A 17,011-nucleotide genomic window follows, 5' to 3' on the forward strand; every position below is an offset into this window, starting at 1 on the left:
TTGCTAGCTTCTGTTCTGGGTGCCCCTTTGCCACAGACATTTTTTAGGCAGATGTGAACCTCATGCCTCGCATCTTCCTCAGCCCATGTTGTCCATATAGCCACTTCCCTCATCTCTGACTCATTGTAAAGCCTTGACTATTGACCATTTTCAAGTCCATGCTATCAAAGGCACATGTTCATTAACTAATTTCCTTTCCCCTTCCCCTTTCTACCTTCCTTGGAGAACACCCTATCTTCACTCTATTTTCTAGCTCAAAAAGGTGGCTGGCAGCACGGCACAGCCACAGTCTGCACCCCATCTCTTCTGGCATATGTGAATAATGAGGACATTAATTTGTGCGAAATTCAACTGTGTTTTGAGCCAGTGGTTACAAGAAAATAAGTTTGTTTGGTATTCTCACGTTACATGAGGTAGACCTGGACCTTGCATGACTACTTCTGGCTGGGGTACAAATACCCTGCAATATGCATTCTTATAAGGGAAAAAATGTTACCTTAAGGATAGCAGGGATTTTAATGATTTTTCATAGGCTTACTTAGAGAAAGACTGGTAACAGCAAATGCTTCAGATGATCAATTCAGATCCCTATTTATTTTTTCCCAGCACTTTCTTCATTTCTGCAGGAGAGATCAAGCAGAATTTATGATTGAGGAATTGTTCAGTTTTGAGCCAGACATTACGGGGGATAAATATACGGTCTTTCCCTCCAGGTATAGTTTGCAACATCTTTCTACTCCCGTGGAAGTCATGGGAAGACAGTGAAGTGATACACTATCACTTGGGCAGAAAGGAGATGCACAAGCTCCACTGGGCCTATTCAACACCAACTAGGATTGTTTTGCCTGGACAGAGAAACTTAACAAGGGAAAAATCTGCCTTGGGACAGGGCAGTGAACAGGAAGATGGTTGTCCCACCTCAGACAGACTCATATGGAGAAGACAGCAGCAGGCCTCATCACTCCTGAAGCTGCAACACCCAGCAATACGCTCATGAGGAAGGGTTGAAGATAGACCCCATTTTAGACTAAGCCCAAAAGGCTGACCCAGGAAGACTAACAGAGATCCAGGTAACCGTTGCTTCTCTTTATTTTCCCATGGATTTTCCTCTTCCTAAAGGGAAGGAAAAGATTAGGGGATCTTACTTTTATTTGTTTGCTCACAGAACTCTCTTGAAGCAAAATGCAGGACAATGTAGCACTTTAAAGACTAACAAGATGGTTTATTAGATGATGAGCTTTCGTGGGCCAGACCCACTTCCTCAGATCGAAAGCTCATCATCTAATAAACCATCTTGTTAGTCTTTAAAGTGCTACATTGTCCTGCATTTTGCTTCAGCTACCCCAGACTAACACGGCTACATTTCTATCAGAACTCTCTTGGGCATTTACCAGGTATGTGAGGGAACATATTATAAAAGGCCAGAAACAGGGTCTGGAGTGGAATATTTTCAGTGTATTTTGCTGGTATGCCCTTTGCCTTTATGAAGAAGGCTGTACTCTGTCCCTCTGCATCTACACTTGAACTGTTACAATGCCACAGCTGCAACGCTGCAACTGCTCTGCTGTAGCATTTTAGTGTAGCCACTCACTAAAGCAACAGGAGGTGTTCTCTCATCACTGTAATTAATCCACTTTCCTAACAGGTTGTGATGGAGCGCGGATGCGCCGCCACTGGGCAGATGTGGCAGCCGGAAATCCCGGTTGCCAGGCCCCTCCCCCACGCCCGTGCGGCGCATGCTCGCGCCAAACGCCGGGCGCTTTAAATGCCGGCAGCACGACTGGGGATGGGGGGAGAGGATTGCCCTCCGGAGCAGGAGACAGGGGAGAGCCGGAGGCGACGGAGGAGGCACCCTACCGACAGCACAAAGAGCCAGCGGGTCCACCTGAGGGGGGGAGCGGTCCGACGGCCGAGCGACAGGCTGAGGCGGCGCCCCCCAGAGAAGTAGAAGGCGTCCCGGCTGGAGACGCCGGAGAGCCAGGCACCCCAGTCTGAAAGAAAGGGAGGAGTAGGAAGGAACCCAGGGCAGGCTTGTCCCACGTGGCTGGAGACTTGTGGAGTGGAATCCCGCTCCAGCCTTAAAGGGTCGGTGTTCTCCAACCCTAGGGCCCTGGGTTGGGGCCCGGAGGTGAGGGTGGGCCCGGGTCCCCCTACCCACTCCCCTTCCCTCTCCCCCAAAGGGAAGACAGAAAGAAGTGAAGTGACTTTGAGGGGCCGCAGCAAGTGTGGCGGCCCATCTGTGACACTGGGCACAATACCCCCCCCCCTTGGGTGGGGGACCCTCGAACCAGAGAGGCGAGCCCTCTAGGGGGCCCCTCGGACAGAGACCCACTAGGCAGGGGCAGCACGGTCAAAGGGTTGGTGGAATAGCCAGCATGCCCCGGGGACCGGGAGGCATTGGGAGGGGGGCTGGGCCTCCCCTCCCCTGTGTCCCTTCCGCCCAGAGGGCAAGAGGAAAAGGGAGGCAGTGCCAGGAGGGGCGTGTCCCCCGACACAGGTGGTAAACAGGTCAATGGAAGAATTCTGCTGACCTAGCACAGCCTGCATGGTGGGTTAAGTTGGCGTAACTTAACTCTTTTACGTCACTGAGTGCCATAGCTGGGTTGATTTAATTTTTAATGTAAACGTGGTTTTAGTTGCTCATTTCAGTATAACACAGAGTGTCAATAAGTAGAAGGGATTACTAACCAGCTCTCTCCTAGATGCCCCCAATCCCTCTGACCATATAGAACCTCTATAGCACAGCAAAGCTGTAAATCGAAATCAGGACAATAATTCCCAACCTTCTCTGGCTTCCTAGGCACAATGGCCAGCCCAACCAGCATATACTGCTCAGACAAAAATCCTAGGACAGCTCTCCTTCATACCAACTCTGAGGTTCGCCCCAAACTGCGAAAAATCCCAGGGAGAGAAAACCAGAAATGCATACAGAAACTACTAGTATGGTCTATCTGGAATATGAACAGTAACTGCTTGTGGGTTTTTTTCTTGCTTCAACAGCCATGGTGCTTCATGAGGCCAGAATGTCCACCAACCTATGTGACTTTTCCTGCACCTCTTCCAGTTGAAATATCCAGAGCTGCAGCCAGCCTCCTCAACAAGTCCTAAGGTGTGGAGGAGAGGAGGGGTTTGGAGGAAAAGAGGGGGGGGAGTATAGATGGGCCCCAGGCAGAAGAGGTTGGATAAGGAACTAGACTTCCTCAAGAGAAGCTTTATCCATTCCCCATGATCCACCTCTTCTAATTAAGAGAGAGCTGACCCTGTCGGTATGGGGGAGATCAGTTCTTAGTTGGGAGATGAAGGTACCCACAAGATAATTTATAGCTTCCCTCCAAAGGTCACCCTTTTGAGAGGTGTGCAAACTCTACTACTGACAATACTGTCTGGTGCATCGGGGCTGGGGCTGGAATAGTTGAAACGTGTATGGTAGACCCATGGGTAAGAGTACTGAATAGACGGGGAAACTGGTACTGACAGACTTCAACAATTCTTGATCTGCTTCATAAGCGTTGGGCTTAGACACTACTGGACAAGGTCTTAGACAGCACTGGGAAAGGCTCTTGGCTCTGTGGTTGTGAAAGCTGTGCTTGTGATGTCACAACAGTACTTCAAAGATTGTATCAATGGGCCCATCTTAGGCTCCAGAGTCAATCCCCACCTTGGCTTAAGAATGGTTCCTGGGACTGCTGCTTTGTTGAGTGCACCTTTGTGTCCTTGGCTCCGCTTAGTGTTCTCACTGAAGACTTCAGAGACGCTTGTACTGAGCTTTAGGAGACTTCTGTTGCCTTTTCTTTGGTTCTGGAAATAAAGATCTGCCTCTTGATTCAGTCAGATCAGGAGGAGACCCCTAACAACTGTGGATGTGCTGGGTATCTGCTCCAAGTGGGAAGGCTATGGGAAGAGCACTGACTCAGTCAGCAGATACTTGAGTCTGACTACCCTGACTTTCTTTGAATCCACTACAAATATGACATTTGTCACTCACACATGCTTCACACTTAAGGCAGCTGGAGTGTGGATCACTCACTAGCATAGACTTGTTACATGAGTGACAAGACCTGAAGCCAGGAGAACAAGCCATGAGTTTGATACCGATACTGAAATGGGAACTGGTGAAATTCACATTATTAAGTACTAATCTAACTTAATCTTATGCCTTTGTACAAAAATTCTAAACTAGCCTAAAACTATCAAAACAGCTACTATTTACACTAAAGAGGTCAGGAGTGCAAGCACAAGGACAACAGCTCCAATAAAATGCCTGGTAGGAAGGAACTGAGAGGAGACAGGCATGGCTGCACCCTTTCTACCTGTATGCCGTGTTGTGTGGCAGTAGAGGACACACTCATGCTGCCCTGACTGGTAGTGCTCAGGGGAAAATCTCTAATAGCTACATGAGGAGTGCATGCATCTACAGACTATGTAATCATCTGAAGAACAATACTGAACAGTGTATAGTTCATCCAGGAATTGCTCCTCTAGTATCAGTTGCTTGGTGTGCTCCTCTTCTTCCTTATCCTTGTCCCTCCACTGCTGCTGAAGCTATTGGAAGACCTGTTGCCACTACTATGTCATTTGCTTGGTGGTGCAGTCCAGTGCTGAGTTTCATCCAGCTTTGAGTGTTGAAATATAGCTCCAACAGCCTCCGTATAAATGTGGTTGTCAGCACAATGCTGTGGAGCACTGCTGGGGCCATGCCAGCCAACCACAATTCAAAAATTGTGTTTGTCTGCCCAGAAAGGACGCAGGGGGCAGAGACAGCCAAAACATGGGATTTAAAACAATCAGACACTTGTATTCTGCTACACATCCCATAATGCAGAATTAGAAAAACACCAAAATGCATAGTGCATAGCAGCAAAGCAAAGGACCACAGGATGCTCCTTAAGCATGTGAACACAGTGATGCAAATTGAAAAAGGCAAAGCCATCCCATGTGCACACTATTAGTACAGGTTACCTGCTATGAGTTAAATAATGTGCACCAAATCAAGCTAGTTGAACACCCTTCATATACACACGCTTAGAAAAGCCCCGAGATTGTTTCTTCTGGAGATGAAGAGGACAGATGGAAAGATGTCTCTGTCAGGTCCATCCTTCTGCTCTTCAGCCTCTTTATCCTGGGCCTCTGAAGGTGCCGGATCCATTGGTGAGGGAGAACAGGGTGAAGGCGTGTGGGTTAGGCGATTTAATATTTTGGACCCTATAAATGGCCCGTGAGTGCCAGGTTGGCCAGTTGGCTGTGGGAGGGAAATAGGAGGTGGCAGACAGGATTGGGGCTGCCAGGCTCACAAGTCTACAGGTAGTTAGTAATGTGAGGGTCCAGCTTTAGGAGAGGAGTGGCGAGGGGGTGTGCAATTCTCCGCATGATATTCTTATCAATAAACTAGGCAAATACAACTTAGATGGGGCTACTATAGGGTGGGTGCATAACTGGCTGGATAACCATACTCAGAGAGTAGTTATTAATGGTTTTCCATCATGATGGAAAGGTATAACAAGTGGGGTTCCGCAAGGGTCTGTTTTGGGACCGGCTCTGTTCAATATCTTCATCAACGATTTAGATATTGGCATAGAAAGTACGCTTATTAAGTTTGCAGATGATACCAAGCTGGGAGGGGTTGCGACTGCTCTAGGGGATAGGGTCATAATTCAAAATGATCTGGACAAATTGGAGAAATGGTCTGAGATAAACAGGATGAAGTTTAATAAAGACAAATGTAAAGTGCTCCACTTAGGAAGGAACAATCAGTTTCACACATACAGAATGGGAAGCGACTTTGTAGGAAGGAGTACGGCAGAAAGGGATCTAGGAGTTATAGAGGACCACAAGCTAAATATGAGTCAACAGTGTGATGCTGTTACAAAAAAAGCAAACATGATTCTGGGACGCATTAACGGGTGTGTTGTGAGCAAGACACGAGAAGTCATTCTTCCGCTCCACTCTGTGCTGGTTAGGTCTCAGATGGAGTATTGTGTCCAGTTCTGGGCACCGTATTTCAAGAAAGATGTGGAGAAATTGGAGAGGGTCCAGAGAAGAGCAACAAGAATGATTAAAGGTCTAGAGAACATGACCTATGAGGGAAGGCTGAAAGAATTGGGTTTGTTTAGTTTAGTAAAGAGAAGATTGAGGGGGGACATGATAGCAGTTTTCAGGTATCTAAAAGGATGTCATGAGGAGGAGGAGGGAGAAAACTTGTTCATCTTGGCCTCTGAGGATAGAACAAGAAGCAATGGGCTTAAACTGCAGCAAGGGAGGTTTAGGTTGGACATTAGGAAAAAGTTCCTAACTGTCAGGGTAGTCAAACACTGGAATAAATTGCCTAGGGAGGTTGTGGAATCTCCATCTCTGGAGATATTTAAGAGTAGGTTAAGTAAATGTCTATCAGGGATGGTAGAAGGTACTGGGTCCTGCTGTGAGGGCAGGGGACTGGACTCGATGACCTCTCGAGGTCCCTTCCAGTCCTAGTATTCTATGATTCTGTCACTGGAGAGGTGGCACTGAAGTCCTTAGGCTGATGATCTGGCTTGGTCCAGGCCTCACTGGGTACCATCGGTACTGACAAGGGGGGATCCATGGTGTTGAAGAAACTGCCAGGTCTGCATGCACAGGAAAAAGTTGTGGTACGGAGAAGTTCTGTGTCTGGGATGGCAGCACAGTCTGAGAGGAGATGGTCAGAACAGTGGGTTCTGAGGTCTTGCAGTGCTGTGTATGTGCAGCAGGTGGCACCATTACACTGGTTGGTGCTTGGGTGTGTTTCAGCATGGTTGCTACAGAGCCGGGGAGCTTGGCTTTAGATTGCGCTTGCGCACCTAATTGAAAACCTGTCATTTTGGGCCTTTAGCTCCGGGGGAGGTTTGGGGCCAGATGTTCCCGATGTCTCTCAGTCTGAGGCTCTCGGTGCTGTCAGTACCAAGATAGATTTTTCACAAAGAGACTGTTTTCTTTTAGGCAGCTCCTACTGTGGTGCTGACTGGGACCAGTTTTGGTGGCCTTTTGAGGGCCAGGGTCCTTAGAAGTGGTCAAGGTAGGGGAGCCCTTGTCTGAGGCTGCTGCTGGTGACCATTGGCCAGAAGGCTTCCTGGACTCTGAGTCCAAGGCTGTCCTAAGGGACATTAGTAATCTAAGTTGGATGTTCCTGGCCTTCACTGTCCATGTGACGGAGCCACCGGGCTCCGCACTCCCGCATCAAGCGCCACACTAGGGGAGGAATGGGTGGCGCCGGTTTATATGGATGCCACCAGGCCGGGGGTTCACGGCGAGGAAGCCACCGTTCTTCTTCGAGTGGTCCCCGTGGGTGCTCCACTCTAGGTGTCGGGCTCGTCCCGCGCCGCAGACCGGAGATTTCCTTAGCAGTGGTCCAGCCGGGCTGTGCATGCACTACAGGAGGCATGCTTGAGCCGACTCTGAGCATGCACAGCCTGGCTCCTGCCAGTTCCTCCTCCCAGAGGTGTGGGCGGGCCCAAGTCCCCCTACCCGCCACACCGCCGGCATAAGGCAGGGAGCACTGAGTGGCGGGTGTTATATCGAGTTGCAAAATTGTAACTGCATTAAAGACACTAAGTCTACTTCAAGGAGGCTGTTGGATTAAATTGTGGGATGTAGTTGGACCAGGTCAGGGCGACAGGACCCTGATCGTGATTCGGGGAGGCGCGTCCCCAAGGACACGGGGCCCATCCAAGCAGTCATTTTATTGCAATGAGGACACATTTGGGGAATCTGGGTCTCTCCGAGACAGCAGACACACTGAGGGTGGCCTAGCAAACTAAGTATCAATAACCTGCAGATCAGGCAGCATTTAAATCCAGGAGACCCAGGCATGACTGAAGAAGGCCCAGGTCTGCAGAAAATTTTCAGCCCATTTGCAAATAGTCGTCATCGGCGGAAGCCTGCCGGAGAGAGGGAAAATCACACTAAATATTTTTTTAAATAAGGGAGACGTTCAAAGTAATGTTACTGAAGTAACTAGGACTGAAAGGATAAAAGAAAAAAGGAAGAAATATGAACTAACTACAAAGCAGAAGGAGGACTGCTGTCACTCCAACTTAAGCCAAAAGTGGTAGAGAAGGAACTGGGGGTCTGTTGGCTGCACATGCTAGGTAGCTGCTCCAAGCGGCACAACACGGCTGCTGCACATGTTCAGCCAACTGGAGCACTTCTACAAGTTGCACCTTGCTGGTCTGGCAACCTCGGCACCTGACTGGTCCTGAATGAGGGGATTTGCCGGACTACGGAAAGTCCCTCACTTCGTGGCCGTAATGCCCCATTACTGCTGGGGCTGAAGCACCTCGGCCAGAGCTGAGCAACTGGGGCAGAGCTCCACAGCCTCCTTGTGCTGGCGCTTTGTGGCCAGGGTGGAGGGATGGGGACGAAGCTCTGCAGCCTGGGCTAGAGCTCCCTGGCTGCCACTAGTGCTGGAGTTCCCTGATCGCTGGAGCCAGAACATGGCCGGAGTTCCTGGCTGGGACAGGGCTAGAGCTCCCTGGCCACTGGCAGAGTCACAGGTGCCCCTTATGATGCTCCTGCTGACGCCAGACCTCCCTCTTCTTAGGCTCTGTGGTCCAGGCAGGGCCAGACCAAGCCATTCCGGTGCCCTGGGCAGACAGTTTAATTACACCCCAGGTTGGGAGAGGGTGCATGCGCAGCCCTGCCCACGCCCAGCACGTGGGGGAGGGCGCATGGAGCTGGTGGTGGCAGGACACACGTGCCCGGCCCGGCCCGGCCCAGCCTGGCTACCACCGCTGGCGCGCAGCCCGGGGTGGGCCGAGCCTGGCTGTGAAGGGCCCTGTGGCCGTGGGGAGAAGGGAGCTGCTGGCCAGCGCTGCGAGGGTTAACGCAGCCCCTGCCCTGGGTGGCCTCTGCAGGGTGGCTGCTGGGAGCTGCTGCAGCCCGGGAGCCAGGCGCGCGGCGCCTGATGGCAGCTGTAAGGGGCGCTATGCGCCCCTTACAGCTGCCATCAGGTGCCCTCCATGGGTTGGCGCCCCTGGCAGCTGCCTGGCTAGCCCATGCCTTAATCCGGCCCTGGGTCCAGGAAGGATCTGTGGTCCATGCCAGATCACAGATGTTGCCAGACCAGGGAGTCCTGGTTAAGGGAGGTACAACCTGTACTACAAATCTCTGATTACAAGCGCAGGGCACCAACCCACAGGACGCTCCTCAAAGAAGAGCCATGAGTTTGGGTTCTGAAAGGACCGTTGCCTATTTTATCGGCAGGGAACTTTTGCCTTCCTTGGCATCACTAATCAAAGATCGTTCATTAGGGACCATTAAATTGGTATTCAGAGGAAAGCTTGCCATCTATGGAATCACCAACAACTATTTCTGTGCTACCTGGAGTTTTATAACAATGCCAGAGAGGCCTGTTATAGCTGAAATGTATCATCTTCCTTCCCCAGTCCAGTCTTCAGTTTATAATTCATATAGAATCAGGAGGAAAAATGTTGCTGAGCTAATACTGGGGAAAAGCAGTCTTCTGGTGTACATGCTCATTTAATGCAATGGTAAAATGAACAGGCATCATAAATGTTTGATCACTTTGTGGCTAATTCACTTTACAAAGGCAGAAGTCTGAAACTCTTATTCTTCAAGTAATTAAAAGCTGAAAACCAAGAGATTTCCATTTCTGTATTTAGAGGAACCGTGATCAATGTGCTGACTTAGCCAATGTTAAGTTATAGAAATTACTGTTGACAGCAAAACTTTCCCCTGGACAGCCAGCTGCATCCAGTGCAGTCACACCCAATGCACTCAGATTAAAAACACAAAGCCTCTTTTGGCATGACAGCTTTTAACAGAATTAGTAACTGCTCAGATCTGTCACACAACGCAGCTAATACTCAGTAACCATAGGAGCTTAAGCTTTTCACCCTACTAGTAGCCCAAAAGCTTTGCCTACATGCAACCAGTTCAGCACATTATTTTGTACCATTGATGAGACCTCCATGCAGCCATGCTTGTGTAAGCAGTTTGGCCTTCTCTCCTTCCAGCATGCCATGCAGTTGAACATCCCAGAGCTCCCTGCACCATGATCGGTTTGTTAGTGCTGCTCTGTGCTCTGATGCGCTATACCTCTCCCCTGATGGGGTACTATGTGCTAGCTACTCAGATACCCCAGAAGACACTGAAAGAAATAGGGCATGGCACCATATTTGGGGATGGGGGGGGGGGATGCACGAAGTCATCTGGCACTTGTTTGTGTTCTGAAAAAGCTGCTATGTGGGGCAAAATTCAGCTCTGTTGTTTGCTATAATTGGGTCAAATGAGTGTGTCACACACTAGTTACTGAAAACTGTTACACTTGTTAAGGATGTAAAATCCCGGTTAATCAGTTAACCTGTTAAACCATAGGTTTAATCAGTTAACCAATAGTGGGATCCTTTCCCCACCCTGCATGGGGCTGCCACTGCAGCACCCTCCCTCCCCCCCCACACACACCGGGGGCCAGCAGCAGCAGCCAACAGTCCCACACATGGGGGTGGGAGGGCAGCTTTTGCTCCCAGCTGCTCCTGACCCCTGCGGGGCTGGAACAGCCCTCCATGCACAGCTGGCCGTGCACAGCCGGGCGGTTTCTGCTCCCGAGCACCAGTTAACTGGTACCTGGTAAGTATCACCCGGTAAAGGTGATGCTTCCGGATAACTGGTTAGCCAGTTACCCGTTCACATCCCTAATACCCAGATGGTATCATGAATGAGGGAATTTATCATATTTTTATAATCCATAGTTTCCTCAACTCGTCCTAGGCATAGACAGGGCCAGCTCTAGGCACCAGCAAACCAAGCACATGCTTGGGGCCACACATTTCCAGGGGCGGCATTCCGGCCAACCTTACCACTCAACGCGGGCCTGCCTGTGGCCGCCCAAGGCAGAGCGAGCAGCGGGGCGTGCGGCAATTAGGATTAGCAGGGCCCCTGGGTGTTGCATGGCCAGCTTCGGGGGAGGACGGCCCCATCCCGCTCCCCTTTGCAGCCCCCGCACTGTCTGCCTGGGTGCATGGTGTGACACCTGTTCCGCAGGACGCAGGCTTCATGGGCCGGCTTTTCCTGCACCAAGGCGAGGCCAGGGGCCGGTGTGACCCAGCATGAGCCCGAGCCGGACCAGGAACGGGCTGGGTGCTCGGGCAGCGCTCTCAGCGCTGTCTTGGCTCCGCCCGTCTTCCCAGAACTGCATACGCAGCACCTGGCTGCGCCACGCAGAGATGCGCAGCTCTGGCCCGGCCCGGCCCAGCTCGGAGGGGCTTCCCTGGCCAGGGCAGAGATTTCCCCATAGGGACTCGCTGCCATAGGCTCTGCCTGCCCGGCCCCTCCCACAGCGCCCCCCAATGGAGGGGCAGAGTGTAAGGGGAGGTTGACGCACGTTGCCAGAGAGGCTGGGGGGTTGGCGAGGTCAGGCAGGGTTGGCGAGGTCGGGCAGGTTGTGCATGGATTGGCTGGTGCGGCATGCACGCGTGCGGGCATAGAGGGGGGGGGCCTCACCTGCCCCGGCTCAGAGATTTCGGGGGGCAGGGAGAGAGGTGTCGCTGCTTCGCTCCTGGAGCTGCGCTGCGAACGCCTGGCCTTGCCCGTTATGTTTCCTGGCTGTGTCTGCGCGCATTCCCAGGGGCACCCATGCCCTTTTCACCCCTTCCCCAGGGCTCTTCGATGTTTCTGCGCATGCTGTGGGGAGGGGATACGAGGGTTTAGTGTGGAGAGGGAAAGGAGGTAGAGTTCAGTTAGTGTGGGAAGGTGGGAGAGGAGAGCGGACTGGGTCCAGGAGGTGAGGGTGGGGGGTCAGGTTTGGCTTAGAGGGAAGAGAGGACGCAGGGTGGATTAGGTGGGGAAGAGAAGTGGGGCGGGCTGGGTCTGGTCACTGAGGGGTCGGGTTTGCCTGGGAGGGGAGAGAAGGTGGAAACTGGGTTTGGTGAGTGGGGGGGGGATGTGTGTGGACGGGGATTTGTGTGGAGGGGAGACAGAACGTAGGCTGGGTTTGGCCGGAGGGCATGGTGGGAATCAAAGAGCCGCAAGGTGAAAGGGGCGCTTTCCTCCTCATTGCCTGTCCTGTGGCGGCTGCCCATGGGGGGGGCGGGCGGCCAAACATTTGTTTGCTTGGGGCGGCAAAAAACCTAGATCCGGCCCTGGGCACAGAAGAACCATTCACCGCACGAGCTGTAAGGGTCGTGGCTCCAGTTAATGTTGGACACCACCGGGGGAGGATTAGCCAAGGATGGCGCGGGAGGAGGACTCGGGCCCTCCCTCACTTTCGGGTCCCGGCCCAGGGCCTTAAGGCAGGGATAAAACCTCCCCTATCTGGCTGATTGGGGCGTCACCCCCTAAACAAGCCAGCCCGCGGACTCTACGACCCCGCCCTGGGCCACTTCCTACCCGCCTCCTACGTTCATCGTACCTCTGTCCACTTTGTTTCTGTCCGCCACTCTCTCTGTCGCTCCTCCGCTTCACTCCCTGGACTGTGGTCAGCCTCCCCCTTCCGCCTTGCTGCCCTCCACCCCAAACAGCAGGGTTCCGGCAGATCAGCTGTTCCTTCGCCACCGGGTGACGTCATCCCCCCCGCACTGGCCCCGAACAGGTGCCGCATCTCTGCCACTTCTGCGGCTGTGGCTGCCCCCACAGTGCCAGCACCATGCTGGCCAGAGTGTGGGGCATGACTGCCCTGTTACAAGGCACATAGCTAAGGGAAAGGTTATATCACTAGTGCTGGTGGGAAAGGTTGCAAATACCCTAATTACAGAGGCTTAAACAGTTAGTTTAAAACAGGGGTGAGCAAACTTTTTGACCTGATGGCCACATTTTGGTATGGAAATGTATTGAGGGTCATGACTGCTCATAACATTGGGGGTTGGGGTGTAGAAGGGGATGAGGGCTCTGGCTGGGTCTGCAGGTTTTGGGGTGGGGCCAGAAATGAAGAGTTTGGAGAGTGAGAGGGTGCTTCGGGCTGGGACTGTGGGGTTCAGAAGGCAGGAGGGGGCTCTCAGCAGGCGCAGCAGATTGAAGCGCATGGGGGGAGCTCCAGCTGGGGGTGCAGGCTCTGGGTTGGACTGGGGATGAGGGGTTCAGGGTGCAGGAGAGTTTTCTGGACTGAGGTGTAGGATCAGGTGGTAGGAGGGAGGTCAGGTCTCGGGCAGAGATTTGGGCCATTAGGGGGCTCCAGCTGGGGTGCAAACTCTGGTGGTGGGCTAAGGATGAGAGATTTGGGGAGCAAGAGGGTGCACTGGACTGGAATTGAAGGGTCTAGAGAGTGGGAGGGGGATCAGGGCTGGGGCAGGGGGTTGAGGTGTAAGCAGCAAGGGCTCAGAGGTGCAGAATCCAGGGTGCTTACCTGAAGCAGATCCTGGAAGCAGCAGCCTGGCCCCACTTCAGTTCCCATCTAGGGGCGGGGGCCACATGACTCTGCACAAGCACTGCCCCTGCAGTTCCCGTTGGTTATTATTCCTGGACAATGGGAGCTGCAAAGCTGGCGCTTGGGGTCAGGCAGTGTGCAGAGTTCCCGACTACGCCTGCTTCCAGAAGCTGCATGGAGTCTGGCAAGGCAAGCCCCTGACCCAGCTCCCCGTCTGAAGCACCAGAGCAGGGCAAGCTCCCTCACCCCAAGGACTGTATTAAAAAGTTTGATGGGCTAGACCGTTTGCTCACAGCAAATCCTCCTTGGATCCCTGTAGTAGTCTATGATGGGCTAGGGAACCCTTAGCAGTGTGGGTGAGTTCACCCTGCCCTTTGATCCGCCCTCTGTCTTTGGGCAGTGAGAGCTAAGGGTTAAAGACAATAACAGAGTTGCCTTGATCTGCAGAGCAGTAGGGCTTTGTGGCTCAGGTCAGTGAGGTAGCCTTTCTTTACGAGGTGGTAAAACCTAACAGCTGGATCCACAGAATTATCCTGGCTCGGGGGCAGAAAGGCCTAGTAACCAGTGTCACTACAGCTACTCTGGAGTCACAGGGGGTATGTCTACACTACCCCGCTAGTTCGAACTAGCGGGGTAATGCAGGCATACCGCAATTGCAAATGAAGCCCGGGATTTGAATTTTCCTGGCTTCATTTGCATAAGCGGGGTGCCACCATTTTTAAATCCCCGCTCGTTCGAACCCCGTGCCGCGTGGCTACACGCGTGGCTACACGCAGCATGAACTAGGTAGTTCGAACTAGGCTTCCTCGTTACTCCTCGTGGAATGAGGAAGCCTAGTTCGAACTACCTAGTTCGTGCCGTGTGTAGCCACGCGGCACGGGGTTCGAACGAGCGGGGATTTAAAAATGGCGGCTCCCCGCTTATGCAAATGAAGCCCGGGAAATTCAAATCCCGGGCTTCATTTGCAATTGCGGTATGCCTGCATTACCCTGCTAGTTCGAACTAGCGGGGTAGTGTAGACATATCCAGGGCAATGAGGCCTTGCAGCCTGAGTCAACAGAGATACTCTGGATTCACAGGGCAGTGAGGCCTACCAGGCAGAGGCAATGGGGATACCCTGGGTTCACAGGTCAGTAAGGCCTGCACCCTAACACTAATCCTAACCCTAGAGGCCAGAGTTAACAGAGTAGTCCCCTGGGGTTGGGCTGTATGGCCCAATGGCCAGTTGTGGTACATGGGCTGCCATCTGGAAGGGTGGGGGCTGGCCAGGGTAGGGGCATCCAAGCCCTCCCCGTTCCACCAGATCCCAGCCCAGGGTCCTGTCAGTCATGTGTCAGTGATGGATTCTCTACTGAGTCAGTGGGAATTCATCCGCAACACATTAACCATCATCGAGCCAATGCCTAGTCCCCTCCAGGCTACTTCCTACTTATGGTGGCAGTCTGTGTGTCTCTGGGGTCTCCTCAGCCAGTGCAATGCCCTGTAGTTCAGACCTCCTTCAGACGAGGAGTTCATAGGCAGCTGGGCATATACTTATGTAGGGGAGCCTGGACGGCCCTGCCTTGACCAGAACAATATCTGCATTGTGAGGCCTTGTTCTGGCCTTGAACGACGTATGGCTCTTTAACAAAGCAAACCCTAGGCTTGCCTCAAGTCTGGTGCGCATAAGCACGCACACAAGGTGGTGGAAGCTTTGAGAGGCGGGAATGCTTTGCACAATCATGCAGATATGCATGATACCATGAGACCATGTCAAGAAGCCCAGAAACGACCTGGTACTGGTACATACCTTTTCTGATAAGTGAAAAATTCCAGATACAGCCATAAAACTGTGAATTAAGTTCATAGTTTTGCAACATCCTGAACAGCAGGATGTACCCTAAATATGGGCATAATAGGTATCTTACTCAATATGTAATTGATTGGTAGATATTATTAAAACGACCAAATCAAGTATAAATATAGGAGTAAAAAACATAATCAGTGGAACGGGTTGGGTAAGGTGCTCCCATGACCTTACTCACTGCAACTAGAAAGTGAACCAGTTCCTACTGCCCGATGCATTGTGGACGCCTCTGTGCGTGGGGAAAGAAAGAGGCCATGACCTCCCATCTGACAATCTTAAGGGTCTTAGCATTGAACTGCGTGTGATTCATAGAAATAAGTACATGTATATTCATATTCTTAAAATTGAGTGTCTTGTGTATTATCCTAGATGTAGGTGTTATTATATGGTCTGTGCCAACTATCCTATTCATTGGAATAGATCTATGTCATTTTGTATTGCTTTCCTTTGCTATTTTGTACACAGTAAAATTAGAAAGAGTTTATCTGAGGTGTTTACTTGCTCCTTTCGTACCTAAAACAAATCAAACCACAGACCCTAGGCTGTGGTATATTAATATACCACCCTGGCAAGCTGCTTGCATCCACACTGACAACTTTGGTTTGTTTACATCATCTGGCTACAGAGCTTCCAGCCCAGAGAAATACACAAGATGTGTTCCCTTTGAAATAGCCATACCTAGCAGTAAAGTTTCTCAGCTCAAGTAAGGTATGTTATATGTACAGTGCACTGAACAGTATCATGGAGTATGTCTACACTACCACCCTAGTTCGAACTAGGGTGGTAGTGTAGATATACCCATGCAGTTTAACATTTCATATACCACTCCCCTAGGGATTGATTGAAATACTAGTGCCATGTTTACTGACCATACTCCACTGCTACAAGTTGCTTCATGCTGACTAAGACTATGTCTACACTACAAGTTTTTTTGGCAAAAACATGGTAATGAGGGACTCATTTGCATGAGTCACAATCTCATTTGCATATTTTCTGCGGATCCGTTTTTGCACAAAACCAAGCAGTGTAGATGTTTTCCTCTACCGCAAAACCCCTTTTTTTCCGCAAGATCGCAAAAACAAGCAGTGTGGACATTTTCTTTTAGTGCAAAATCCCCTTTTTCCTCAAGATTGTAATCTTGCGGAAAAAGGGGTTTTTGCGCTAAAAGAAAATGTCCACACTGCTTATTTTTGCACAAAAACTGATTGGCAGAAAATATGCAAATGAGATTGTGACTCATGCAAATTAGTCTCTCATTAGCATTTTTGCTGAGAAAACTCGTAGTGTAGATGTAGCCTAAGAGTATGGCTATGTCCCCATGCTCTGATTGACCTAACATGTTAGAAACAGAGTGTAGTCATCATCGCAGAAGAGGCCAGCTGCACCAGTACACACTTGTCCAAAATGCTAGGCATGTAACTCAGAATGATTAGCGCCTTCTGCCACTGCAGCTACACTCTATTTTTGCACGTAGCTCTGATCAAGCTAGTGTAGGTATCCCCAGCTCCAAGTGTAGACATTCCCCAAGAGCTATGAGGCAGGCTCTGTCTCATACTTCTTTCAGAGGTTCTGACATCTCATTGAGGATTTCCTCTTCATTGTACCACCTTCCCTGGTACTGGATATCACAGTAAGTGAAAATCCATTGGCGCAAATCCTTTGGTAGCTTTCAGTATGACATATATTCCTGAAGGTCATTCATCTGCCATTACAGAAAAGACAGGCAATGATTTACATTACTGCAGTGGTCTCCAACCTTTTTAGCCACAAGATCACTTTTTCAATTTAAGTGCAATGTAAGATCTACCTCAAACCCAAATACCCTTTCCCTGCTT

This window comes from Pelodiscus sinensis, chromosome 1 (assembly GCF_049634645.1).
Source record: "Pelodiscus sinensis isolate JC-2024 chromosome 1, ASM4963464v1, whole genome shotgun sequence".
In the NCBI taxonomy this organism is placed as follows: Eukaryota; Metazoa; Chordata; order Testudines; family Trionychidae; genus Pelodiscus; species Pelodiscus sinensis.